Source organism: Phascolarctos cinereus, unplaced genomic scaffold (genome assembly GCF_003287225.1).
Source record: "Phascolarctos cinereus isolate Bilbo 61053 unplaced genomic scaffold, phaCin_HiC Scaffold_1;HRSCAF=81, whole genome shotgun sequence".
Taxonomy (NCBI): domain Eukaryota; kingdom Metazoa; phylum Chordata; class Mammalia; order Diprotodontia; family Phascolarctidae; genus Phascolarctos; species Phascolarctos cinereus.
In genome coordinates, this window is record NW_027555514.1 from 223318609 (window position 1) to 223346542 (window position 27934).

Below are 27934 nucleotides of genomic sequence, written 5' to 3' on the forward strand. Positions count from 1 at the left end.
ACTTCAAATAGTCGAAATAATTCAAATATTGTGGACCCACAGTCAGGATCACACAGGATTTAGCAGGGGAAATATGAGGGGGAAGCGATAAGAAAAAGGGAGGCATGTTAAAGGAGAGGGTGGATTAAAGGAGGCAGTGGCTAGAAGAAAGGGACTTTTGAGGAGGGAAAGACAGAAAAGAAGAAACAGAAGACAGTATGATGGAGGTAAATACACAGTAATCGCAACTGTGAATGCAAAAGTGATGAGCTCACAATAAAATGGAAGCAGTTAGCAAAATGGATTAGAAACCAGAGTGCAACAATATGTTGTTTATAAGAGACACACTTGGAATTAAAAAAAAATACACAGAGTTGAAATAAAGCACTGGAGAAGGATCTATATGCTTCAACTGAAGAAAAAAAAAGGCAGGAGTAGCCATCATGATTTAGACAACGCAAAAGCAAAAATAGACCTAGTTAATAGAGACAATAAGGGGAACTATATTTTGCTAACAGCTACCTTAGACAATGAATTATAAAAAAAAAATTACAGCAATTTTCTCCAATAATAACCTCATTTTAAAAATGTATACAGAGTATAGAACTGAGTCAAATTTATAAAAATAAGAGCTATTCCACAATTGATAAATAGTCAGAGGACATGAACAGTCAGTTTTCTGAAGAAGAAATCAAAGCTATCCATAGTCACATGAAAAAAAATGTTCCAAATCACCATAGATTAGAGAAAGGTAAGTTAGAACAACTCTTAGGTGCCACCTCACACCCATCAAACATGACAAATGCTGGAGGGGTTGAGGGAAAAAATAGGTGCCTAATGAATTGTTGATGAAGTTGTGAACTAGCCCAATCATTCTGGAAAACAATTTGGAACTCTGCCCCAAGGGCTATAAAATTGGGTTACTCTTTGATCCAGTAATACCACTGCTAAGTCTGTATCCCAAAGAGATCAAAGGAAAAGGACAAAAATATTTATAGTGGTTCTTTTTGTGGTGGCAAAGAATTGGAAATCAAGGGAATGCTCATCAATTGGGAACAAGATTGTGATAGAATACTATTGGGCAGTTAGATGGGACAGTAGATGTAATGCTGGACCAGAGTCAGTAAGACTCATCTCCCAGAGTTCAAATCTAGCCTCACACTATTATGAAATGTATGACCCTGGGCAAGTCACTTAATCCTGCTTGCTCTTTCTTCTTCTGTAAAATGAGCTGGAGAAGGAAATGGCAAATCAGTCCAGTATCTTTGCCAAGAAAACCTCAAATGGCATCAGAAAGAGTTGGACACAACAGAAAAACAACTGAACAATACTATTACTTTGTTAGAAATAATGAGAGAGTTGGTTTTAGGGGGAAAAAAATCAACACGGCAAAACCTATATGAACGGATGCAAAGTTAAGTGAGAAGAGCTAAAAGATCATTTTGTACAATAACAACGAGTGATGATCAACTGTAAAAGACTTGGCTATTCTGATCAGTACAATGACCCAAGAAAATTCCAGATGAATCATGGTAGGGGAAAAAAACAACAACTATTCCCTTTCAGAGAAAGAACTGATGAACTCTGAGTATACACTGAAGTATAATTATCTAACTTGCTATATTTTTCTTCCTTTTTTGGAAATATGGCTAATAGGGAAATATGTTTTACATGATTTCACATATATAATTGATATTTTATTTGCTTTTTGGACATCTTTTGCCATTTGGTCTAGTTTATTTCATAAGGTGTTATTTTCTCCAGTACTATTTTGAATCTCCTTTACCAAGCAGTTGATTTGTTTTTTTATGATTTTCTTGCATCACTCTCATTTCTCTTCCCAATTTTTCTCTACTTCTCTTACTTGATTTTCAAAATCCTTTTTGAAAAGATTTGTGGGAGCTTTGACTTTGATGTCTTCTTCTGGTTGCATGTTTTGATCTTCCTTTGTCACCCAAGTAAGTTTTGACAGTCTGAGTTTTTCCTGTTGCTTGCTCACTTTCCCAGCCTATTACTTGACTCTTTTATTCTTTGTTAAGGTATGGCTCTGCTGGAGGGCAAATTGTCCTAAGCTTTAGGAGTTTTGTGCAGCTGTTTTCAGAGATACTTCTAGAGGCCTATAAGTTTTCAGTTCTTCCAAGATGATATGATCTAAGGAGAGATGTTTAGTCCTCTCCCGGTTTGTGCTCTGGTCCATGAGTGACCACAAGCACTCTTTTCTGCTCTGGAACTGTGAGGAGGATACTCTCTGTATTGCTGCCACAAGCTGTGATATGCCAGTGCACCTCCTTGCTCTAGGACTGCCACCCAGCTCCAAATATGTGGAAAGCAACAGAATCCTGCCTCAGTGCCAGCAAAGAGACCCCTATAATCTCCTTCTGACCAGTTGTTCAATCCCCTTACCCTCCATTGGCTGAGAGCTCCAGAAACAGACACTACCTCTGCCACTGCTACTGAAGCTGCCAATCCCTTCACTCCTAAGGCCTGCTCCTGGTTTGCTGGGGCTGGGGCTGTGTTGGGGCCAGGGCTGGACTGTGCTCCTCTCTCACCCAAGTCTGACAGACCTTTCCTACTGACATTCTAAGTTGTCTTTGGCATTTGTGGGCTGAGAAGTCTGGAAACTGCCACTGCTGCCAGTGATTCAGTCCCCTAATGCTTGCTGTGGGTTTGCTGGGGCCCCTGTCTGTGCTGGCGTACCCTGTGCTGGATTGCGCTACGCTCTCAGCCTGGTGCAACAGACCTTTCTTATTGACCTTTCAGATTGTCTTGAACTAGAAATTTGTTTCACTCTGTCTTTTTGTGGGTTCTGCTGCTCTAGAATTTGTTTAGAGTCATTTTTAAAGGTATTTGGAGGAGTTTGGTGGAGGGCTCAGGAGAGTTCCTACCTTTACTCTGCCACCTTTGCTTCCCCCAACTCCACTGGCAATTTTTTTTTTAATTCTATGGTATTGGTCTCTCAGGACAAGAATATCTAAATGGATCAGCACTCTTTATACCTTCTAGGCAGGTTCTGCATACATAGCATGGTTTTTTTATTTTATGTCAGTGGTGCGTTGGTGTTCTTGTTTCTTTTTCTTTGTAGGCTAATGAATTTTATGTGTCCCATTTTAAAAGAGGCTGCTCAATATAGCAGATAGCTTGAATTTGGAGCCAGGATGACAGAAGCTGAAGTCCCAACTCGGACATATACTGGCTTTGGGACTTTAGGCGACTCATTTAACTATTCAGTTCTCTAGGGAACTCTGTAACATTGTTAAGTAGCAGAGAAGGTGATGATCTGGCTTAGTATAGAAAGTTTCCTAATCTGGAAATCCCAAATGTCAATAAAAATAGAGGTCCAGTCTTCATTCTTTTCCTTTTTTCTCCAAACTTTGTCAAAAGTCACTTCCTGAATGAATTTGTGCTCATAGTGACTGTCATTTTAAGACACAAAAGTTGAAAATGATCACTTTAGCATTTTTCATTGTAAAACCTAGAAGCATTTTACAGAATTCTCTTCCAATTCTTTGCTGGGGTGTGGTGTGGTAGTGACCCTGGGGCCTTGAAAGTGATGCTGGTGCTGCCCAGTGCTATCGATATGGAAAGGCTTAGAATGTGCCAAGGCATGTCTGTTAAGTGTGGACGAGGATGGGTAAATTTGCACAAGTTCATTACCAGAAGGCTAGCCATAGGGAGATACTATATTTGGCCACGATAGTTCGTGAAGTCTATCTGCTATTGGGAATGCCTGTGATCTGGATGGATGGATGAGGGAGTGCCCACAAGGATGAAATCACAGACCTTTAGAGAAGACATTCCAATTTTATAAATAGTGAAACTCAAACATAGCTTAAGTGACATCCCCAAAACTCCTGAAAGGAAGAAACAGTAGAACATGTATTTTGAGTCTCCTGAGGACTTTAAATTTTATTCTTTTATCAAAGGTTGAAGAGACTGCAAAAAAAAATGGTAAAGATAAGAGGTAAGTTAGACTGGAGTCTCAAAAGACCACTGAGGATTTTTTTTTCTTTTCCTCTTGAGTGCTGAAGAAAGTGATTGAGAATAAAACTGTAGACAGAGCTTCTGAAGAGTGTGTTAGTTTCTCTTCCTTGATTGCCAGGGAAGCCAAAGAAAGAACAGAGGCAAAAGTAGCATAGATTCCTTCCCCCAAGGGAGTTTATGAGTACTATTTCTTTAGTGTCAGGTACACATAGATAGGTTCAACTGACTTTAATTAAGTTCTCCCTGGGCTCACATATAGGTGAACTTTTCTGGGCTTCCACAGGCCCATTGAAGCGGTAATTTCCCAACAAGGATAAACATGTAAGATACTGTAGCCCCTAGATAGTTATAAATTCTTTAGAAGTAATTAGTGTAGGATTATAAACCTGTTACTTCTGCTTTCAGGGCAAAACACCTTGTTATCATAGCAGTTTCCCAGATAGACATAAATTTCAGCAGCTCTAAAGAAAAGAAACCTCCAAAGAGAACAACAGAACATGATCTCAGTTCTAGCATTTTCACAGTACTTTCTGTAATAACACACTTTTCAAATGCATCCTTTCACTCATCTGGCGACACATTTTCTGAAGCTTTAAGAAGAGCAAAACTATTTTAGAAGTGTGGGATTCTTAGCTCAGCTCAGGGGTTACAGGTTACTTTTCTATATATCTGTTGCTTCTAAGCAGGTGAACATAAGCTCTTTGAGGGAAGGGATTTTTCTAATTTTATCTTGGTATTCTTAGGATCTACGCTGGTTTCTGGATCATCTATGTCCAAATAGCTAGGGAACAAAGCTAAAGCAAATTTCACAAATGTATAATAAGAAGCTGGAACACATCACTTCCTATATATTCGGCATTCATGGTTGCAAACTGATTCATAAATATTTTTATTAGCTGTCACTTATAGCAATCATGTAGAGGTCAATGCTCATTAATGTTCCTGTGGAAGGAGCAGATATGAGGTTACTCTCAGAGCTGTTTGTTGAATAACACCTTTAGCTAGCCTTCTTCCTCTTGGCATTAAATTTGCTCTAATGAAGCATTCCAGCTAGCTCATACCACAAAACTATTCAGCTGGCCTTGACAACAGCTGTAGCTATATCCAGGTGTTCAGGCTTGACTCAGGGCCAAGTATTATAAATCTATTTTTTAAAATGTCCCAATGACTTTCCATAGTTGAAAAGACCCAGACTCAGATAAGTCAGGACCTGGGTGCAGCCCAGAAAGTTATACATCTATCAACTATACTCTTACCAATCACCACACACACAGTCCAAGGCCAAGAACATACTATAAGTATGTTGACTTTAATTTTGTATCTTATGTGAATAACCCGTATGATTAGAAAGCAAAAGGGGCATGTCTAACTCATTATTTTTCTATTCCAAAAGAGGTTCACTATAGCCAGTGGCAGCAATGGGATGTTGAAATAATGATATCCAGGTTATGAAAAAGGAAAGTCATTGGAGAAGAATCCTAAATTATCTAGATGACCAAATATATGTATGTACCTAATACCAAGTCACCAAGATGATCTAAATAGTGGAGTTGAGGACACTTGATGATTTAGTTCACTAGAATTAAAAAGAAGCTCAAAATGGGAAAGAATCTCCCAAGCTCACTATGCAGTAACTGCTTCTGAATATACTAGAGCAGCAAATTAGCTCATATGGTATTTCAGCAACATCCCTCCCTCCTTTTAACAAGTCCAAGCCACTTGCAACACAGATTGGAGGGAAAAAAAATCCTACTAGTCTTCTTAAAGCAGAATTTAACTGTTTCTAAGCCAGAACTTTTTAAAAACCCTTAATTTAGTGCTGAGAGCCTGGCAGGGTCAAATTAGAATGCTTAAAGAAACTCAGAAGATAAGATAACCTCTCTCTTTTCTCTCTTATGGAATAAAGTTTCAAGGACTGGCATGTATACCAGAAAACTTAGCTAGCTCTTACGATGTCTGGTTTGGGGTTGCATGGATAAGGAATACCAGTGAAATTGCTCATTTTTCTTTTCTTTTTATGCATATCTGTTTAAATGGAACGTATCCATTTAGCACCTAGTAAAATTGGAGTCAGTATTAATAAGTGGGAGTTTTTCAGTGATGAAACTTTCCCCAAACTGTCTGATTAAAGCTAGAGTTTGATTTGAGCAGTATTCTTTTCCTTTTCTTCCTGGTTTGAACAACCAAGAATAGGTTAAAAAAGGGTGGGGAGGAAAGAAGGAAGGTTCTCTGTGTCTGTCTCTCTGTTTCTCTGTCTCTGTCCATCTGCCCATCCAGCTTGTCCATCTGTCTGTCTCTCTATCTGTCTTGCTGTTGCACTGGGGAAAAAGAAACTAAATTCATAAATACAAAAAAAATCAGTCCTGGTATTTTTACATTAATTTGATGGGTTAATAAAAATTAAAAGGGAACATGATTAAACTCTGATATGACTATATCGAAGACTGAATTTCATGGAGCAACTTTTCTAGATGTCTTTCACAATGAATTGTTAAAATGGGAGTTGAGATTCAAAATAAGTGGGATACTCTGGTATCCAAAATGCATTTTCTTGTCTACTCCAGTCTTCTTTATTGTCCTAACACTATGAGTGCCTAAAATCTCAGGATTTGAGATCCTGAGGTACAGTTCTGCCAAACTTTATCTTGATTTTACCTATTCCTAATGTAATAGGTACTCACTCTTGTCTTGAGTCTATTTCCCAGAATGGGGAAAGATTTTTATTGACTGAACTGGCTGAAAGGCATTGGATTTATTATGAGCAGTTATAAAAGCTGAGCCTTCTCACAAGTAATTGATTGAACTAATTCTCATTTTGCTGAACAATGATTTGCAAGTCTGATTTTTTTGTTTTCATTTATCTTTTTAAAGATAGACAGGTAATACAGTGAATTATTAAATAAATCTGTCAAGATACACTATCACCAAAGTGAAATGACCACAAATTTATAAAACTTTTGGATATGTATAAAATAAGTACATAAATGAGTTTTTCCCTGAACAGTATACAAGATACACTATAATTTTGGATGTTATGACTTGGTATGCTTAAGCTATAATTTTGATATTACAAAGTAAGCAGTTTTCAGATATAAATTAGTTTGGGACATGAGTCCCTATTGTAAATGTATAAATGAATGAAACAGGCAATCAAAATATTTGAAAATATTATTCCTAAAACAACCAATGGATGAGTCAGAAATTAATAATATAATAGCTAACATTTATATGGTTCTTACTATGTGCCAGACATTGTGCTGAGTACCTTACAAGTATTATCTCATTTTGATCCTCAGAACAATCTTGGGATGTAAATGTTATTATATTCTCCATTTTATAGACGAGGAAACTTAGGTAAACAGGTTGTTATTTGCCTGGGATCATGCAACTGGTGGTGTCTGAGGCAGGATTTGAACTCAAGGCTTCCTGATTCCATGCCTAGGGCTCTATCTATCGTGTCACCTAACTGCCTAAGGGACAGTTTCAGAGAAACCTGGGAAGATTTGTATGAACTGGTACAGAGTGAAATGAGCAAAGGCCGAAAATTTGGCTTAACTACTCCAATACTATAACAACAAACAACTATGAAATACTTGTGTACTTTGATCTATGTTGGGACCAACCACAACATAGAATGACCTGTGCTACCCATCCCCTGACAGACAAGTGATGTCTTCAGGAGGAAGAATAAGATACATTTTTTGGATATGACCAATATGAGATTTTGTTTTACTTGATTATGCATGTAATCAAAGGTTTTGGTTTTCTTTCCTCCTCCTGGAGGAGGCTCTGCAAAGGAGGATGAAGTCAGAAGAATTAAAAAAATGCCTATTCATTGAGAAATAAATTTTTAAAAGCTTTTTAGTCAGTGTGTTAGACTTTAGGTGAACATTAGAATTTAAGTTTCCATATAATCCCAGCTCATCCGAGAAGCACCCTAGCAAAGCTGAAAAAGAGCAGCAGATGAAGCAAAGATTCAATCAATCAAAAGAAACACCAGTAAACCTGTTGGCAACATTGGTAAAATGGAAATGTTTCAATTCTGAGTTTAATGGTAGACACATAGATGGTTTCAGGCTGTAGATGTGAGCCAAGTGACCATCCAGAGTGGATTAGATATGACCAAATCAATGTTTGCCATCAATATTGAAATGTTCTTGAATGATGGATTTGACCAGATGATCCTGAAAAGTACAAGTAATGTGTTGAAGCAATGTGAAGGAATAAAGGAATAAAGATTACCTGCCCATGACAGATGATGGGCTGGCTGAGATTGCTACCTCCTAGGGCAGCTAGGTGGCACAGTGGATAGAGCATTGGCCCTGGATTCAGGAGGAACCAAGTTCAAATCTGACCTCAGACACATTAACCTTACTAGCTGTGTAACCCTGGGCAAGTCACTTAACTCCAGTGCCTAGCCAAAAAAAAAGAAGACAAAGAGAGATTGCTACCTCCTCAGAGTGACTGAAAACACCATTGCTCCTGCAGCAAAGAAAACGTGTGACTTTGTGCATCTGGGATCTCTGCCCCACAACCTCCAATAGTAGGCCATTCAGTACTCCCTGGTTAAGTGGATTGAGTCTCATACCCTCATCCTGTTCATGAAACTCCTCCACCAGCTTTTGGACATCATCTCATTGCTTTCCTGTGGCATACAAGGCCTTTATGATGATATTCAGAGAAAGATAAAACAGATTCTCCACTCTGTTAGAGAGCTCAGAGCTACCCTCTTTAGGGCCTATTTCTTTTTAGGAACTTTCTTCCAGCTTCATGACCCTGGTCCAGGAGGAGAGCAACAAGACCCCAGTGATCAGATACATGATTATCTGGCTGAGGACAGACCCCTCACTTGGATCATGGGACCCTTTTCCCCACCTAGCTAAGGTTTCCAAAAGTCTTAGAAAGCATCAGAGAAGATTTAGGAAGACTGAAACTGTCCAGTCTCAAAGGAACAGAGAGATTTCCAGAAACCAAGTTTCCAGAATTCCTTTTTTGTTCATGTTTTCCTGTTGCCCCAAGACCCAAGAGAGACAAGCAACCCTGTACCAGAGCTAGCTCTAGTGACCTGGGGTGTCAGGGGGTGAACAACCAAGACTATTTCCCTAACATAGTAAAATAGCAATCGTGTTCTGTTACACTGGGCCTGGTAGAAAGAGTCTGGACTATCAATATAATTTACCCAGGATATTAGTAATAAGTAAGGTGTCCAATATCCTTGAATCAGTTTTGTTGTTGTTATTTGTTTATGTTTCTCCTCAGTGGAACAAGATAACTTTTTTCTGTCAAATTTTAACTGCAGCTTAAAAATTATTTTAAAAAGCCTACAATGAAAAAAATCCCACCCAGTGCCTCATGTTAGTTATGTGCCAAAGGCAAGTCATTTTGCCTCTTGGTCCCCAATTTCCTCATTTATAGCTTGTAAAATCTTCCTCACAAGGTCCTGTGAGAACTGAATGAGGAAATATGTGTAAAGCACCTTGGCCAATCTGAGATACTTTTCTTTCTTTCTTCTTTCTTTCTTTCTTTCTTTCTTTCTTTCTTTCTTTCTTTCTTTCTTTCTTTCTTTCTTTCTTTCTTTCTTTCTTTCTTTCTTTCTTTCTTTCTTTCTTTCTTTCTTTCTTTCTTTCCTTCTCCCATACCTGTGTCAAAAATTAGATTTATTTTTTAGGGGCAGCTAGGTGGCGCAGTGGATAGAGCACCTGCCCTGAAGTCAGGAGTACCTGAGTTCAAATCTGACCTCAGACCAAACACTTGACACACTTACTAGCTGTGTGACACTGGGCAAGTCACTTAACCCCAATTGCCTAAAAAAAACCATCAGATTTTTTTTTTAAAGCTCAAGTCAGTTTCCTGTTCAAGTAATGCTACTGACCTTCTCTGTGTGACCACCATCAGAGAATCAAGTAAATTTCTAATGGTTTTTCTTCTTAATCTCACACACGTTGTAATTCAGAACCTTCCCATGAAACTATAATTTTTTGAGGCGAGGAATATTATACCTATCCTCTTTACACTCATATATCAAGAGCTAATTTGATTTTGGTAAAAATAGTGTGAGAAAACCTGTTAAGTATGACTTTTGGCTAAAGGGTTTCCATGTGATCAGAGAGACTTTCATTAATTTTATAAAGAAGCATGATTGATCCCTTATAGAAGATACTGACATTATATCCCAGGGCATGCTTAGAATCTAGTGAAAGCACAAGATGAGTCCCCTTTTCTTACCAGTTACAAGCAGAGGTACCCAGTACTTCACCTTAAACCTCAAATCCCACAGCATAGGGAAGTGTTCTTACTAATTAATGGTGTACTTGACCCATAGTCGTTGAGGGGGACTGGAAAATTTGTCATTGTATTGGGAATAGCACTACCACTGTACATTTAGGCCATGCAGATACCCAATACCAGGTCATCTTTCAAGACCCTAAATATAAATCACTTTTTCTTCTTTATTTTCAATACTACTGTAGTCATTTTCTTCTGAACTCCAACATAGATAGAGAATAAGAATTGTGAACTTGGTACAAATACGTGGTGATTGTCATCCTTGTGTTAGCATCAATACTGCTTTGCTTAAAATGTTATAACTGTTATAATTTAAGAAGAAACTTTTGATGACTATGCATCCTTATGTCAAGCCTAATAAAATAGAAGTGGATAAAGATGAGGAGTGGAAAGTATGACAATATTTCTTTGGTTTACAGGGTTGTGGCCTCTTGCATCTTGATATATGTCCCCCTTTATCAATCCTCTAATATAAGTCTCTATTGCTCTCAATGAGGTATATAGTCTTGCTAGATGATTGCCTTATAACCTTTAATGTTTGCTTAGGAATGGGTCAAAGAGGGAAGAGAAAAAGAATTGCAACCTTTTAGACCTTTGAGTGGACTTAATGGGTAGAAATGATGGATATTTTGAATTATCCTCTTTTATTATGCTATAATCATAAACAGTTTCTAATACCTCCTGATACTGATCTTAACAACTTAAAAATAGTAAATATGAGAGGTTGAATTTGCTCTATGATGTACACTCTCTTAGGACTATAAATACACTTTGCTTATTGCCTGTGATCTGACCTTCATCTTGGTAAAGGTGTTTCTGCTGACAAATCATATACACAATTCATTATACAAGGAGAAAATACCACTGGGTTACCAACTGGGTTGCTCTGAGCAGACTGTCCATGTTAACCAGCCCCTAGTCAATCTCAATTTCTGGGAAATTTAGAAAAATAGTATCATGAGAAGGAAATAAATATTTTATATAGTGCCTGTTGTGTGCCAAGCACTTTTCACAAATATTATTTCATTTGAGACTCACAACAACCTTTGGGAGGTAGGTGCTATTATTGTCTCTATTTTAAAATTGAGAAAAGTGAGGCAAACAGAAGCTAAGTGATTTGCTCAGGGTCATACAGCTACTGTCTGAAGCTAGATTTGAACTCAGGGCTTCCTGACTCCAAGCTCAGTACTCTATCCACTGACTTACCCAGCTGCCTTTGGTATGGTCCATCTTACCTATTCCCCATTGTTCTCTTTTGAATGGAAAAGTTTCACAATTGTTTGACTTGGACCTGGCCATTATACCCTTTGAATAATACATATTTATTACTGACCTTTGCCCAGAATCACACAGAATTAAGGTAGTTTTGTAACAGCATGCCTATGAAAAGTTGGTTATATATTTCAGAACCACATTTGACAGAAGAGTTCAGTATTCTAATAATATTATTCTCCCTTTAAAGTAAATTACTCTCACCATTTCAGGAGACACCCAGGTGCCTTCTAGTGAAACTAAATATCATTATCATTTTGCAATAAGAAATCTGAAATGAAAAGGATATAGTGAGAGAGAAAAACTTGACAGAAAAGGCCAGCCAAGCTGGGAAAGCAGAAGAACTAAAATAACATATATGTCTGTGCCTCACTGTTTAAAATAATTCATGTAGCCCAGTAGGAACACGATATAAATATTTATTATTTGTGGGGCATCATTAGAGCTATTATATATGGGGATATTACTTATGTTGCTCTGGATTTACTACTTATGCTAACAAATCAGACAAAAACTCTCAAATATGAATTTAGGTCAAATGCTGGAGTTTGCTTGGAAAGGCATTTGTTATGGGGAAGCAGATGGATTCTCCAGAAGTATAGACTTCTTTGCCCTGTGTCCTTTCAATAAGACACGTTGATTTGTGATTAACATGAATAGTATCCTCTGTTGAAATGGATGGATTATTGAGGAATGAGATTATCCTATATGCACCCACTGGTGCCCCAATTTTATATAATCTCCTATTTCAAGTATTAAATTTAGTCTAAATAAGTTCTTCAGGATAGCCTGCATTTAAAAAGGAAATAAAAATTAAATAAAAATATTCTCCTGGCTCTCTTAACAACTGTAGCTAAATATGGTTGTTTACCCTCGGTTTGAGAACAAGAAACATATAGTTAAAAATGACTCCTGCAGAAAGTTCCCAGTAGCTCACCAGACTTGATGGGACCTAACCTTGTGCAAGGAACTCAATCATGATCCGGATTGCTATGTATTCCTGTGGAACTGAGAAAGAGATCCAGGAGCTGCACATTAATTAGCTGCTAAGGTCATCAATTCTTCATGCTTTAATTTTGTATTCACGCTTGACTTATCCTAACATTTGAAAAAAAATGGCATGTCTATCTCATTATTTCATTATGCCCAAAAAAGCCCAGTACATTTCCTTATTTTGAAGACAAAGAAATGAAGACTGAGTATAAGTGAATTGTCCAAAGTCCAATAGTAAGTCAATGGTGGGATTAAAGGCTAGAGTCTTTGTCATTGCTTAACTTAATAAGTCACGTGCTCTATTGAATTATTTTCCTGAACAGCAGAAGGATATCTTCTTAAACAGTCTATTCAATTCTATATTTTTCTTTCTTATTTTTCTTTCTGTTACATTTATCCAAGTCAAGACCATTACATTCTCCATTGCTTATGGGTTTGTTTGCATTTGAATTAATATTAATATTCCCCTTATGAATTTAGATGTTATGTTACTTGGTTCATATGTGCTTAATATTGATATTGCTTAGGATCTGATATATTTAGGCAAAATTTGCTTTTCCTATTTAAATCTCTTACATTGTAAATTTCTATAGTTCTATTTTTCTGATAGCATGATTGCTTTTTTTAGAATCACCTGATATGTAGCAAATTTTGTTCTAGCCTTTCATTTCTATTTTATATGTGTCATCTTAGATGTTTCTTACATATAGCAAATTATTGTTTACTTATCCATTCCGCCACTCTTTTTTGCTTTAGTTAATTAATTCATTCACATTTAAGATTATGATTGGTAGGTTTGTAGATTATCTATTCCTGTCTACTCCATTGACTAAGGATTCCTTTTGGATTGATTTTTTTCCCTTTCCCTTTTATAAACAGAAAAAAAAAATCAATTTTAAATGACATGTTCACTAAAAATCAAATCAGAAATGTATTTTTTTTATTTTCATGATTCAGTTATTTAATTGTCCACTTTGGATTTCTTTTATTTAAAATAGTTTACTGTTTCAAAATGGGATGGCCTGCCTATTTTTTTATTATTATTATCTTACTCTCTAGGCAAAGGAGCTTTTCTCTATGGTTTCTCTAGTCTTCTTTTCCTCACGAATGGATGAGCCTTCTATGCTACTATATCTGCTGTTTCAAATTTCAATCTTGAAGACAGGATGAATGGGCAGAATATGACAAATGAGCTTAACTGATGCCAAGAGGCCCTCACAATTATAGGCTATTTCCTTCACAGAACTAGCTATCATGAGTATCTTCTCCCTTTTGTAATGTGTGTCATAAGGGAAATATTAATATTAATTCAAATGCAAACAAACCTATAAGCAGTGGAGAATGTAATGATCTTGATTTGGGTGTAATGTTGAGTCATTGCCATAAAAAGAAAAAAAGGTAGAGACTCCAAAAGTCAAACCCTGAGAGACAAGCTTACAGAGCACAGCATTTCTGTGGCTGATTACAGTAAGTAGGAGGCTTTTGCACTTAAGTTCTTCAATGTTATTTCATGGGGCTTTTATCTTGTTTATTTGTTTTTTGTTTGTTTCTGTTCTTGTGGATTCTGTTTCAATTATTCTGGATTTGGTGCATTTTTCCTTCTTCTGATTTTTTTTTTAGGTTGGGGAAATGCAGAAAATATCTAACTCATCTTACTTTCTATCCATCAAGGCTATTATTTTTAAAGTGAAAATTAAATTTTCTTTTTCTGCTGGAGTTCTTTGAGGTGGCCATCAAGGCTAAAAACATGATGAAGGTAGCAGTTATAATTTATTTAGACTTTCAAAAAACATCTCAAGGACTTAAAAAAACCCTTCATTTCCATGGAATTGTTAGAAATGTTCACTTTGTGCAATAGAATGAGAAATTAACTTTAAGTCTTGTGGATTAGCAACAGTTTAATTTGAGACAACTGGCTAATTTGTTTTATGGAGAGGTGTAAATTGTGGCATTATGTATGTAGACCAAAAATTCTTAACTTGTGTTGTTTTGTTTTTCCTCAAGGACCTACTAGAAAACTACTTTTGTTGAAATAGTTTTCAATTCTTTTTTGAAAGTTCAAGGATACCAGTTCTAGACCTCCTGCTCTCTAGACAATGAACTCAATCTAATTTAAATGATCTGGAAGATGGAATTCGTGGTCAAATCTGATTTTGGCCATAGCTATTTGAGGAATGAAGTGTGAAGGTAATTGAATTAACTTGTAAGGAGATATTTAATGACTATCTGAATTGGCAGGACCAGCTTTTAATAATCAGGGATTATTTCTAATTCATTTTTGTCCACCTAGCACAATGCCTTTCAAAAATTCTCAAAAATATTTGTTAAATGAGTGAATTCATGGATCATATATTGTTTTGGAAAATACAACCCACCCATTTATGCCGGTGGTTGTAAAAATGTAACACTCTTCTACATTACTTGGTTCAGAGCAGCAATATCCTAAAGCTCCAGAAGATGGGGATATTACTACATTCTAGAGAACTTTTTTGTTCACAGGAAAGAGTAGAGAAGAAATAAAGTAGAAAGAAAGGGAATTTGGTATTTTGAAAACAGAGAAGAGATCGAAAATGCTTTAGCATTTCAGATTCAAGTACTTGAAAAGCAAAATGTTTATGCATGTATCAAATTCAAAGAATTATCAGTTTTCACTGAATAGTATTAATAAATTCATTATATATTTATTCCTCCCACTGTCACACCAAAGTCGTGTTCAGCCTAATAAAAATTAATGTAATTTTATTTTTTCGATTTTAATTTGAAATGAAAATCTACAGAAAACTTAGAAGCTACTCTGTCATCTCTTATCTACATTTATCCTAGAAAAAGAAATTTTACCCACAACAAACAAGGCTGAGAATAGATATCTTATTGCTGAAGGATATCATGGACCTAGGTAAGGGACCTTCTCTGGGAAAGAACTATTTCACCCTGGGAAATGAAGATGGAAAATTTGGAATAACTCTGTGACAAAATCACTACAAACACTTAGAGGGGCAATAAAGTCTGAGGAACCAGAGGAGTTTAGATGTGACCAAATGCATAGAGACATGATATATAACCAAGAGAAAAAAATGGCATATAAATGACTTGAGCTTTGGAAGATGCTACCAGATTTTGACTAGTTGCTGGGAAAAAAATATATATTTTAGGCTGTAAGACTATTATAGGGATAGTAAGCAGCACTTTTTTCTGAACAAACTCAAGCAAATATTCTTGTTTGTGGCTACAGAAGCTGAGAAAGGAAGTCTTTACTTATGCTCCAGGTTCAAAGGCAGAAGCCTTCCCCAAACAAACAAAATAAAAAAAAATACCCAGAATCATAGGCAAAACTATTTCACTTGAAAAGATTTGGGCCAAGTAAATAGAGGTCAGCAGATCTTGATATAGGAACAACATCAGCAAAACACCGCTGGAGAAGCAATACTATTCTTTTCTGTAACTGCGATCTGAATGGACATTAAGGATGCTTATATTCAAGAGAAATATATGGAGCTGGTGTGTAAAGGACTTAAATTCAAGAATCAGAGATTGGAATAAGAAGATGAGGCCAGAGGTCACCTTGAATCCCTCAAATAGTAATTATGACCTTGTCACTGATTTTTGTAAGGGTCTATTCCATCTCATAAGACTTATGGGTCTTCATAGAAGTGATGGTGTGGTGATAGAAAAAGCCGCCCATCACTAGGGATAGGTTCATCTAATTTGTGATCAGACTAATTTATGAAGTTATAGGTCAAATTGAAGATGTATTTACAGATCGAGACATATACAAATCCATTTTTGCTGAAGTAACATATCTGGCATGAAATTATACGTTTAGTGCTACTCATCTTAATTTCTTCATGTTTCTGAGTTGTCATTCAGAATAACTTATCATTTTGCTATTTGTGTTTATTTGCTTGTGTGCTAGGATTCTGAATTTAATATAGCAACATCCATCAATCTGATATTCATTGTTTTGATGTTTATTGCATATATACTAATATTGTACATCTTTGTTTCTATGTATAGCTATTGATATTGTTCTTGTTTGTTTTGCTTTTTTTTTGCTTTTCTACTTACTTGATTGCATACTCTTGTATGTGATACATCCTGCTTGCAATTTGAACATCTAGTTAATGTAGCAGCCTTCCAATTGATGCCCTTCATTCTACTATGTGTATTATATTTTACATATTTTAAAAATTATTTATTTTTAACATTTTTTAAAACTTTGAGTTCCAAATTCTCTTTCTCCAGTTACTCCCCCATCATTGAGAAGACAAACAACACATCAATTATACATTTGAAATCATGTAAAACATATATATATTAACCATGTTGCAAAAAAAAGGCAAGAAAAGTAAAATGAAAACAATTATATTTTGATTTGCATTCAGAGTTCATAAGTTTCCTCTCTTTTTTCTTCATGAATTTTTTGGAATTGCCTTGGATCATTTTATTAATCACAATAGCTAAGTCTTTCATAGTTAATCATCATTACAATATTGCTGTTGCCATGTACGATGACCTCCTGGCTCTGCTTACTTCACTCTGCCTCAATTCATATTGTCTTCTCTGTTTTTTTCTGAAAGCATCTTACTCATTATTACTTATAACACAATAGTATCCCATCACAATCATATACCAAAATATGTTCAGCTATTCCCCAAATGATAGGCCTCCCTTCAATTTACAATTCTTTTCAAACATAAAAAGAGCTGCTGTAAATATTTTGTTATATATGGGTCCTTATCCTTTTTCTTTGATCTCTTTGGGTTTCAGGCCTAGTAGTGGAATTGCTGGATCAAAGAGAATGCCCAGTTTTATAGCTCTTTGGGCATAGCTCCAAATTGTTCTTTTAGAATCATTGGACCAGTTCAAAACTCCACCAACGTGCATTAGGGTCCCAATTTTTCTATATGCCTTCCAACATTTATCTTTTTTGTTTTCTGTTATATTAGTTAATCTGATAGGTGTGAGGTGGTACCTGAGTTGTTTTAATTTGCCTTTCTCTGGTCAATAGTGATTTCAAGTATTTTTTTCATGTGACTATAGATGGCTTTGATTTCTTCTTCTGAAAACTTCCTGTTCATACTCAATGGCTCTTATTTTTATAAATTTGACTTAGTTTTTTATACATTTAAGAAATGAGGCTTTTATCAGAGAAACTTGCTATAAAAATTATTTCCCAATTTCCTGCTTTTCTTCTAATCTTAGCAGCTTTGGTTGTATTTGTGCAAAGCCTTTTTAATTTCATGTAATCAAAACTGTTAATTGTACTTCCCCTGATCCTCTCTGTCTCTTGATTGGCCATAAACTTAAAATTTTCTATGCTTTCCTAATTTGCTTATATCACCATTTATTTCTAAATCATGCACCCATTTTGACCCTATCTTGGTACAAGACTATGTGATGTTGATCTATGCCTAGTTTCTGCCCAACCGCTTTCCAGTTTTTCCAGCATTTTTTTTCAAGTAGTGACTTCTTGTCCCAAACAGTTGGATCTTTGGCTTTATCATACATTTGATTGCTATGGTTATTTACTACTGTGTATGGTGTACCTAATCAATTCCACTGATACATCTATTCTCAGCCAGTAACACATTGTTTTGATGATTACAGCTTTGTAATAGAGTTTGAAAAATGGTGCTGTGAGGCCACCTTCCTTCACATTATCTTCATTGATTCCCTTAACATTCTTGACTTTTGTTTTTACAGACAAATTGTGTCATTTTTTCTAGATTTACAAAATAGTTTATTTTTTGCATTTTGATTGGTATGGTATTGAATATGTAAATTAATTTAGGAAGAATTGCCATATTTATTATATTGAATTGGCCCACCTAAAAGCAATAAATATTTCTACAGTTGTTTAGATCTGTCTTTATTGTGTGAAAGATGTTTTGTAATTGTGTTCATATAATTCCTGGATTTGTCTTGGTGGGTAGACTTCCAAATACTTTATATTGTCTGTAATTATTTTAAGTGGAATTTCTCTTTCTCTTCCAGCTGGATTTTTTTTTTAATATATAGACATGCTGATGATTTGTGTGGATCTATTTTATATCCTCCAACTTTACTAAAATTTCAAATTGTTTCAATTAATTTTTTGGTTGATTCTCTAAATATACCATCATATTTTCTGCAAAAAGTGATAGTTTTTTTTTTCCTCATCACCTATTCTTATTCCTTCAATTTCTTGTTCATACTTTATTGCTAAAGCTGAAATTTCTAGCATAATATTGAATAATAGTGGTGAAATTGGGCATCCTTGTTTCAGACCTGACTTTCTTAGGAAGGCTCCTAGCTTATCCCCCCTTACAGATAATGTTTGCTGATGGTTTTAAATAGATACTACTTGCATTTAAAGAAAATCTCTATCTATTTCTTTGCTTTCATGGGTCTTTAATAGAAATAAGTGTTATATTTTGTCAAAAGATTTTTTTTCTGCATCTGTTGGGGTAATCATATGAGTCTTGGTTTTATTATTGATATGGTTAATTTGCTAATAAATTTCATAATATTGAGCCAACCCTGAATTCCTGGTATAAATCCCACCTGTTCATAGAGTGTGATCTTCATGATATCTTGCTATAACATACCTGATATCATTTTTGCATCAATATTCATTAGGGAAATTAAACTATAGTTTTGTTTCTCTGTTCTTGCTTTTTCTGGTTTATGTTTGAAACCTATATTTGAGTCACAGAAGGAATTTGGTAGGACTCTTTTACCTATTTTTTCAATAGCTAACATGGTATTTGAATTAAATTGTTCTTTAATTGTTTGGTAGAATTTACTTTGTAAATCCATCTGGTAATTCACTGGTAAATCCATCCTGGAGATTCCCCACCACCACCACCTTATTGCTATTAAGCATTTAATTAATTAAGTATATAATACTATTAGCATTTCCCCCAATTACATGTAAAGATAGTTTTCAACATTCACTTTCCAAATTTTTCTCCCTCCCTCCTTCTGCTCCCCCCTCCCCAAGGCAGAGTGACAGTTTTGCTTCCTCACTGCCTATTCAAATTCCTTCATTTTATTTTTCTTCTCTTATAATGAGCATTTTCATTTCACCTTTGATCTTATTGGGAAAGCTACTAGCTTATTGCCATCAGATATAAAGCTTGCTGATGGCTTTAGATAGATACTACTTACAATTTTAAAGAAAACGCCTTTTATATCTATGCTTTCTAGAATTTTTTAATAGGAATGGGTGCTGTATTTTGTCAAAAGCTTTTTCTACATCTGTTGAGATAATCACATGATTTCTGCTAGCTTTGATTTTGATATGGTCAATTATGCATATTGTTTTTCTAATATTGAATAAGCCCTATATTCCCGGTACGGTCATCATTGTGAATGAGCTTCAGGATAAATTGCCGTTAATCTCTTTGCTAATATTTTATTTAATTTTTTTGCATCAACATTCTTTAGGGAAATTGGTCTATAATTTTCATTCTCTGTTTAGACTCTTCCTGGTTTAAGGATCAGCACTATATATGTGTCATAAAAAGAATTTTGTAGGATTACTTCTTCCTATATTTTTCCAAATAGTTTATGTAGTATTGGAATTAACCATTCTTTAAATGTTTAGTAGAATTCACTTGTAAATCCACCTGGCCCTGGAAATTTTTTCTTAGGAAGTTCAATGATGGCTTGTTCAATTTATTTGTTCTGAAATGGGTTTATTTAAGCATTTTATTTTGTCTTAAATTAATTTGAGGACTCTATATTTTTTGTAAATATTTATTCATTTCACTTAGATTGTCAGATTCATTGGCATATAGTTGGCCAAAATAGTTCCCAGTTATTGCTTTAATTTCCTCTCCATTAATGGTGAATTTGCCCTTTTCCTTTTACATACTGGTAATTTGGTTTTCTTTTTTTTTTAATCAAATTAACCAAAAGTTTATTTTTTTCATAAAACCAGATCTTTAGTTTTATCAGTTCAATAGTTTTTCTGGGTATTTTTAAAGGGTGTTCATTATGGCTTGTTCAACTTCTTTTTCTAAGATAGGGTTATTTAAGTATTTAATTTCCTTTTCTGTTAATTAGGACAATTTAGGTATTTGTAAATATTAATCCTTATAACAGATTGTCAGTTTTACTAGCATATAATTGGGCAAAATAACGCCTATTAATTGCTTTACTTTCATTTTCATTGGTGGTGCATTCACCCTTTTATTTTTAAAACTGGTAATTTGTTATTCTCCTTTTTAATATATTTTTTACTTGCAGTTTTATTGCTCTCTCCTTTGATTTTCTGGATTTCCATTTTGGTGTTTAATTGGGGATTTACAATTTATTCTTCTTCTAGTTTGTTTTATAGCATCCCCAATTCAATTATCTGTTTTTTTCTCTATCATATTATTATTTCCCTTTCTCTATTATTTATTATTTAATGTTTAGAGATACACATTTTTTTTTTTGCTAAGTACCACTCTGCTGTATACCACAAATTTTGGTGTGTCCTCGTATTGTTTTCATTATCTTTACTTAAATCATTGAATGTTTCTGTGACTTGTTCTTTGACCCACTAATTCTTTAGTATTAGATTATTTAATGTCCCATAAATTTTTAATCTATGCTCCTAAAGCACTTTCTTGAATGTAATTTTATTGCGTTATGTTCCAAAAGAGTGACTTTAATATTTCTGATCTTCTGCATTTGTTTGTGAGGTTTCTATGCCCCAATACATGATCAGTCTTTGTGAAGGAGCCATGAATAGCTGAGAAAAAGTTATATTCTTTTCAATTTCCACTTAGTTTTTTCTCCAGAGGTCTATCATATCTAACTTTTCTAAAATTCGACTCATCTCATTAACGTATTTCATATTTATTTCACCATATATTTATCTATTTCTGAGAGAGGGAAGTTAAGTTCCTCCACTAGTATAGGTTTATAGCCTATTTCTACCTGTAACTTATTTAACTTTTCATTTAAGAATCTGGATGCTATGCCATTTGGTACACATATCTTTAGTATTGATATTACTTTATTTTTCATGGTATCTTTTGGCAAAATATAGTTTCTCTTTTAATTAGGTCTATTTTTGTTTTTCCTTTGTCTGAGATCATAGCTGCATCTCTCTGCCTCCCCATTTTTTTTGCCTCTGCTGAAACATAATAGATTCTGCTTCAGCTGCTTCTTTTCAACTCTTTGTGTATCTTTCTATTTCAAGTGTCTTTCTTGTAAGCAACATATTTTTGGATTCTGGTTTCTAATCTATTTTGCTAATCACTTCTTTTTATGGATGAGTTCATCACATTCACATTCACAGTTATGATTACTAATTGTGTATTTCCCTCCATCTTATTTTCTTCTGGTTATCTTTACCCTATCTCTCCTTAAAAGTCAGTTTTCCCTCCCTTTTATCAGCCTTCTTTTCCATTATCTCCTTCTCCTTCTACTTCCCTTTTTGGTAAGATAGGTTTCCATAACCAACTGAGTGTGTATATTCTTCCCTGTTTGAACCAATTCTGATCAGAGTGAGGTTCAAGCATTCAAGATAATTTTCCCTATGTTTCCTCTCCATTCTCTCTTCTCCCAATGCATTCCTTTTTCTCATCCCTTCATTGTTTTGAGATCATCTTAACATAATCAACTCACATCTATGTCCTCAAGTTCTCTCATTTCATTAAATAGTCATTTCCCCCCTGTAGAATTATAGTCTACCACTCATCTCCACTTCTCAGTGCTATTTCATTTGTTTATATATACTGAAAATGAAGAAAAAATAAAAATGATATTGCAGTCTATTTTTTTCCTCAAGGCATATTAGTGTATCTGCTTTCCTTTATAGCTGTCTAGCTTGGTAATATAGTCTATGGGGAAATGGGGTGATTAGCACATGTGTAAATTTTATCAAATCCATGTCTAGCTACCTATTGTTACATGAACTTTGGCTTTGACCACACATTCTGACTAGTGTGTATATACACATATACATATATGTAAGACACATGTATATGTACAACACATATAAAACAGACTCAAAGCAACTTTAGAGGGAAAGTTACCAGTAGCTTAGCAAGACCAGAATGGATATTATGCAAAATGTTGTATTTAGTCAAATCTCAAAGAAAATGAGGAATTCTAAGAAGCAGAGGTGAAGGCATTCTAGGAATGACCTAAGACATAAAGATGGAATATTTTATGTGATATGTGAAATATCCTGTACAAGGAACAGCAAAAATCCCATTAAGGCCAGATTATAGAGAATATGGAGGGGAGCAATGCATAAGAATATTCAAAAAATACTCTTCTTCTAGGTTGTAAAGAGTTTCAAATGATGGAGGGATATATATTTGATCTTTGAATAGGCATCCATTAAAATGTATTGCTTATGGAAGGGAGCAACATTGATACCTGTGCTTTAGGAAAGCATTTAAATTCTGTGTGGAGGATAGATTGGAGTGAAAGATAATCTTAAGGCAGGGAAAACAATCAGGAGGCTAAAGTCCAGTTGAGAAATTATGAGGGGATAAAATAGTTTAGTGACTTGATAGTAGAAAGGAGGCATATGTGAGAATTTTGTGGAAAATAGAGATGATATAATTTAGTGATGGAATATATTATGTGAATGAGAGTGAAGAGTAAAGTATGATACTAGGTCTCAGGAAAGACAACGAAGCCCTTGAAATTAATGGAAAGTTTGAAAGAGGAGTGGTTGGATAAGCAGGAAAAGAAAAGATAATAAGTTCTATTTTCTATTCATTATTGTTGAGTTGAGTTATCTATAGGAAATCTAGTTTGAAATGTCCATTAGACAATTAATGATGCAGATCTGAGCACAAGTGACAGACTAAATATAATGACTTGGGAGTTAACTGTGTGGCAGTAACTGAACCTATGGGAACCATGGATGTCATCAAGTAGGAGAGTGAGAAAAAGGCCCAGCATAAAGACTTGGAAGAGACCCACAGTTTATGAGAATGATGTGGACGATGATCCAATAAAGAAGCTCAAACACTTGGTCAGACAGGTATGAGGAGTCAAGAGAGAGCAGTGTCATAAAAAGCTGGAGATTAGAGAATATTTAGGAGGAGAGGAGTGCTCAACACCATCAAAAGCTGAAGAGAGGTCTCTAAAGATGAGGACTGAGAAAAAGCCATTTGATTTTGCAATTTTGAGATCACTGTTAACAAGAGAGAATAGCTTAAGTTGAGTAAGGGATTGGAAGATAGATTGCAGAAGTTTTAGAAGAGAATGAAAAAAGAGGAAGTGGAGGAAATGAAGCTAGATGGTCCCCCTCCACCCACACCCCAGCCTTAAGGAGTTTGTCTGGGAAAGGGAAGAAATTTATAGGGCAAAAACTAATAGGGATAGTAAGATCTAATGAGATTTGTGTTTGTTTGCTTTAAATAATGGGAGATAATTAGGCATGTTTGTAGGTAGCAGTAAAGGAATTAGTGGAAAGGAAGGTATTAGGATCAGAGGAGAAGGAATAATAGTGGGGACAATCTGCTAGAAAACATGGGAGGGAATGGATTAAGGGTATGTGGAGTGGGTTTGTATTCAGTTAGAAGAAATGGTATGTCTATCATAGACTGGAGTAAAGGAGGAGAGTCTGGGGGCATATGTTAGGGGTTTGAGAGAAGAGGGAAAGAGAAAAAGAAGCATTTCATACAAGCGGTCTAAATTTTGTCAGTAGATACATTCAGTTCTGCTATAATTCAACATTTGCATTCCTCTAATGCACCATACTATGCAAAATCACACAATGAAAACCACAGATCTTATGGAGGAAATTGGGTTAGGGGGTCACAATACTCAAAAACTTCATCAATGATACATTTTAAAAAAAGACAGGATTTTTTTAAATGGTAGCAGTTTTATACATGTTACGTGGTTAGGAAATACATAAATACTACAAAAATAGTGACCACATCTGTGACCTCAAGCTGTTGCTTGGCCTATACCCCTGACTACATGATCAAGTTGTGTAAGCCACAACTCCAAATCTTTGAGCAGGAGGCCATATTGGAAAGGGATGGAAGTCAGGGTGGTGCAGACCAGTCTGTCTCTGATCATAGTTCCCACTTGTAATAGAAGATATGCAGTAAATACAACACTTTATGTTGAAAAAGACCTGAAGTTTGCTTGTAGAAGTGGACATCAGAATTGTAGCTTTTGAGTTATGAAGTAGTGCATTTTTTTACATTCTCACTGTTTATTAAAGAAAAAATTGAAAAGAAATAAACTTGAAATTCGTGTTATGCTCAAAATCTCTAATATAACAATTGCATTGGAATAAATTCACATTTTCAAAACACCTGCTATAGAAGAACTGACTGTAGGAGGATGGATTTCTCAAATATGATGGTTGAGATGATGGAGACTTGAAGAAAGAAAAGAATATTTGGAATTTCTGTTATGATTAGGATAATCAATGAAGGAGGAGTAAAAGGATTGTTTTGCTGCAACGAGGAGTAGAAATGGAAGACATAGATGTTGTGATGTAACCAAGTTTTGAGAAGACTTCAGGTATGAGAAGCAATAAGATGAAGACACAAGGGGCTCAATAAAGGTTTAAGATTAGGAATATAGGAGGATGTAGCCAGATCGAGGACAATGGATTGAGAATATACTGATGTATAGAAGCATTAGAGATCATGGAGGGGATTAAAAATAGGTTCAAGAGAGGTAGACCATATGGAAAGACAGATAGCAGATTATGATTACATGAAGGAATTTCAAAAATTTTGATCATGGATCTTTCCTTTGCTTTCCATGTTTCTTGCATATACCTAATTATTTACATGCTTCAGCTCTAACTAGAATGTAAACACCTTGAGGCCAGAGACTGCCTTTCTTGGTATCCACAGTACTTAGCACAATTCCTGGCACTTGGTAAATATTTAATAAATGTTTGTTGATTAATTAATTGGAAATGGAGGGTGATGACAAGATTTCTTGTATCCCTTCGCTTCTTTCTACTCATGCCAAAACTATCTCTGATGAAATCATCACCTCTTGCCTAGACTATTGTTGCAGTCTCATAATTGATCTCTGTAGTTCCAATTTATCCCCTATCTAATCTACTGTCAATATTGCTACCTCACTGATATTTCTAAAATATGTGTATTTTCATTTGCTTAAGAAACTATAGCCTAGCATATCTTTCTAAGCTGGTTGCACATTATTATCCCTAGTGCTCTTTGTCTCTTCCTCTCTCCCTTTCTAGCTCTGTCTCTGTCTCTGTCTCTCTCTGTCTCTCTGTCTCTCTCTGTCTCTCTCTCTCTCTCTCTCTCTCACACACACACACACACACACACACACACACACATACACAAACTTCACTTCTTTGCATTTACTATATATGTGTATAAATATACACACATGTATACATACATATATATATGTATGTGTGTGTGTGTGTGTGTGTATATATATATATTCTGTGCTCATTTTTTAGTCTCCATGGCACCCTTCCTGTAGAATGTAAGGTCCTTTAGGGAAGGAATTTTTAATTTTTGTTTTTTTATCTCAAATGCCTAGCATATATTATTTACTTAAATGGTTTTTTAACTAAATAAAATTGAATTGGAGCTTAAGGATATTTGGCAGAAATTATTAGAAAATGGTAGACTTTAAACCATCATTTGTGACCCAGAAAGGGGACCTGAAACCAGAGAATGTAGTACTATAACACTTCAATTGAATTGTTGTACTAAAAATGTCCAAAGGCTAGGTGTCACATGCTAGATTATTGGCAACAAAAGAGAAAATATGCTCTAATAATTATGGAAATGATCAGTCATCAGTACCTGAAATAGTGAACATATTCTTATTGCACCAGTGTGAAAAACTACTATAAAATGATTTTCAGGAGCCTGCCTCTTTTGTTATCCTAAGTAATGTAGCAAATATATCTAATCATTACTTGCTAAGTCCTGTCAATTTTACTTTTGCAGAATCTCTGACAATTGCCCCCTTCATGCAAATGACCACTAACAGACCCTCATCATTTATTATTTAAATTTCTGTAATTGGCCTTCCCACCTCCATTTTCTTCCCTATTTGAGTCATCCTTTACAGATGACAAAATAATTTGCCTAAAGCATAGGTTTGACTATGACTTCACCCCTCATCCCCAAAACAGCCATCACCACCACTAAACACACACACACACACACACACACACACACACACACACACAGACATTTAGACACAGACACAGACAGACAGATAGACAGACACACACACACACACACATACACACACCTTTCTTATTGGCTCTAGGATGAAATACACATTCTTTGATATGGCATTTTCAATCTAGCTCCAAGCTACCTTTCTAGAAATATTTCTCCCCTTCCCCCTCCATTCTTCACATACTCAATATTCCAACCAAACTAATTGACTAGCTATTCCTTAAACTTGGCATATTGTGCCCTACTTCTAAGAATTTGTATGGGTTGCCACCACTCCGGACTCATCACCACTTTTCAAAGCAAAGGCTTTCCAAAGGTTTCCAACTGGAAGTGTTCCTTTCTCAAATTATCTTAGGTCATTTTGTCTAAATTTTTCCTTTGAACCTATCAGTACTTAAGGATAATATATGTGTGTAAACATACATGTGTATACACATATGTGTATTTTGTGTATAATACATGTGTGACATATGCATACATATACACACATATATAATACTAATACAATTACTAACAATACTAATATAAAATACACTATATCTTTTATTTCTATATGATATAAATATATGTATACATTATTGTTTATTTGTATGATATAAAATTTAATAATATGTAACAATATGTTAATGTACAATATATAATATATGTATGTACATATGTATGTATTTCTGTATTACATGAATCTATGAAATTTGTCATCTGCTGCCTTCATTATCATATATGCGTCAAGGTCAGTGATTGTCATTTATAACCCTAGTATCTAGTATTGTATTTGTAATTTAGCATATCTCACACAGTATTTATTTAGCACAGTATACATAAATGTCCACATATATGTGGGTATACACAATTATAATATATATCAAGCATAGTATTTATTATTTTACTTTAAGATTATTTTCTAATTAAACAAAATTGAACTGGAGCTTAAGGATATTTGCAAAACTTGTTAGGAAATGGTAGACTCTGAACTATCATGTGTGACCCAGAAAAGGATCTGAAACTACTGAATGTAGCACTATAATAAGAGCTAAGCCTATCAATAATGAGATTTACATAAATGTTTGTGGAATGAATGAATGCCTGCATGAATAAGTGACTGAATGAGTGAGTGAATCAGTGAATCTACAAAAGGACTTACAACTTATTAGTCTAGCTTGTCCATACATTTCTCCATAGAGTTTTTTAATCTAATTTAAGATACAATGAAGGAAATTAATCACAGATCTTTAATTTCTACTGTGTCTGTCAGACACTTAAAAAAAACTTATTTC